Source organism: Ixodes scapularis, unplaced genomic scaffold (assembly GCF_016920785.2).
Source record: "Ixodes scapularis isolate PalLabHiFi unplaced genomic scaffold, ASM1692078v2 PGA_scaffold3__209_contigs__length_174095766, whole genome shotgun sequence".
Lineage (NCBI taxonomy): Eukaryota > Metazoa > Arthropoda > Arachnida > Ixodida > Ixodidae > Ixodes > Ixodes scapularis.
Genome location: NW_024609868.1, coordinates 109,731,228 through 109,733,924, shown reverse-complemented (window position 1 = coordinate 109,733,924; position 2,697 = coordinate 109,731,228).

Here is a 2,697-nt window from a genome sequence, read left to right as displayed (position 1 = left end):
GCATCAGGGACGACATCGGGAGTTTGCCCGGGATTTCTCAACGGCGGCTGATGTTCGTTTCGCGCGTTCGTTGTCTTCACTAAGCGTGCAACTGACGCCTGGTGCACCCTCGGCGACGGCATCAGGGACGACATCGTGAGTGTGCCCAGGATTTCTCAATGGCGGCTGACGTTCGTTTCGCGCGTTCGTGGTTTTCGCTAAGCGTGCAACTGACGCCTGGTGCACCCGCGGCGACGGCATCAGGGACGACATCGTGAGTGTGCCCGTGATTTCTCAACGGCAGCTGATGTTCGCTTCGCGCGTTCGTGGTTTTCGCTAAGCGTGCAACTGACGCCTGGTGCAACCTCGGCGATGGCATCAGGGACGACATCGTGAGTGTGCCCCGGATTTCTCAATGGCGGCTGATGCTCGTTTCGCGCGTTCGTGGTTTTCGCTAAGCATGCAACTGACGCCTGGTGCAACCTCGGCGACGGCAACAGGGACGACATCGTGAGTGTGCCCAGGATTTCTCAATGGCGGCTGATGTTCGTTTCGCGCGTTCGTGGTTTTCGCTATGCGTGCAACTGACGCCTGGTGCACCCACGGCGACGGCAACAGGGACGACATCGTGAGTGTGCCCAGGATTTCTCAATGGCGGCTGATGTTCGTTTCGCGCGTTCGTGGTTTTCGCTAAGCGTGCAACTGACGCCTGGTGCACCCGCGGCGACGGCATCAGGGACGACAGTGTGAGTGTGCCCGGGGTTTTTCAACGGCGGCTGATGTTCGTTTCGCGCGTTCGTGGTTTTCGCTATGCGTGCAACTGTCGCCTGGTGCACCCGCGGCGACGGATTCAGGGACGACATCGTGAGTGTGCCCGGGGTTTTTCAACAACGGCTGATGTTCGTTTCGCGCGTTCGTGGTTTTCGCTAAGCGTGCAACTGACGCCTGGTGCACCCACGGCGACGGCATCAGGGAGGACATCGTGAGTGTGCCCGGGATTTCTCAATGGCGGCTGATGTTCGTTTCGCGCGTTCGTGGTTTTCGCTAAGCGTGCAACTGACGCCTGGTGCACCCTCGGCGACGGCATCAGGGACGACATTGTGAGTGTTGCCGGGATTTCTCAGCGGCGGCTGATGTTCGTTTGGCGCGTTCGTGGTTTTCGCTAAGCGTGCAACTGACGCCTGGTGCACCCTCGGCGACGGCTTCAGGGACGACATCGTGAGTGTGCCCGGTATTTCTCAACGGCGGCTGATGTTCGTTTCGCGCGTTCGTGGTTTTCGCTAAGCGTGCAACTGAAGCCTGGTGCACCCTCGGCGACGGCATCAGGGACGACATCGTGAGTGTGCCCGGGATTTCTCAACGGCGGCTGATGTTCGTTTCGCGCGTTCGTGGTTTTCGCTAAGCCTGCAACTGACGCCTGGTGCACCCTCGGCGACGGCATCAGGGACGACATCGTGAGTGTGCCCGGGATTTCTCAACGGCGGCTGATGTTCGTTTCGCGCGTTCGTGGTTTTCGTTAAGCGTGCAACTGACGCCTGGTGCTCCCTCGGCGACGGCATCAGGGACGACATCGTGAGTGTGCCCGGGATTCCTCAACGGCGGCTGATGTTCGTTTCGCGCGTTCGTTGTCTTCACTAAGCGTGCAACTGACGCCTGGTGCACCCTCGGCGACGGCATTAGGGACGACATCGTGAGTGTGCCCGGGATTTCTCAACGGCGGCTGATGTTCGTTTCGCGCGTTCGTGGTTTTCACTAAGTGTGCAACTGACGCCTGGTGCACCCTTGGCGACGGCATCACGGGAGGACATCGTGAGTGTGCCCGGGATTTCTCAACGGCGGCTGATGTTCGTTTCGCGCGTTCGTGGTTTTCACTAAGTGTGCAACTGATGCCTGGTGCACCATTGGCGACGGCATCAGGGAGGACATCGTGAGTGTGCCCGGGATTTCTCAACGGCGGCTGATGTTCGTTTCGCGCGTTCGTGGTTTTCAATAAGCGTGCAACTGACGCCTGGTGCACCCTATGCGACGGCATCAGGGACGACATCGTGAGTGTGCCCAGGATTTCTCAACGGCGGCTGATGTTCGTTTGGCGCGTTCGTGGTTTTCGCTAAGCGTGCAACTGACGCCTGGTGCACCCTCGGCGACGGCATCAGGGACGACAGCGTGAGTTTGCCCGGGATTTCCCAACGGCGGCTGATGTTCGTTTCGCGCGTTCGTTGTCTTCACTAAGCGTGCAACTGACGCCTGGTGCACCCTCGGCGGCGGCATCAGGGACGACATCGTGAGTGTGCCCGGGATTTCTCAACGGCGGCTGATGTTCGCTTCGCGCGTTCGTGGTTTTCGCTAAGCGTGCAACTGACGCCTGGTGCACCCGCGGCGACGGCATCAGGGACGACATCGTGACTGTGTTCGGGATTTCTCAACGGCGGCTGATGTTCGCTTCGCGCGTTACTGGTTTTCGCTAAGCGTGCAACTGACGCTTGGTGCACCCGCGGCGATTACATCAGGGACGACATCGTGTGTGTGCCCGGGATTTCTCAACGGCAGCTGATGTTCGTTTCGCGCGTTCGTGGTTTTCGCTAAGCGTGCAACTGACGCCTGGTGCACCCGCGGCGACGGCATCAGGGCCGACATCGTGAGTGTGCCCGGGATTTCTCAACGGCGGCTGATGTTCGCTTCGCGCGTTTGTGGTTTTCGCTAAGCGTGCAACTGACGCCT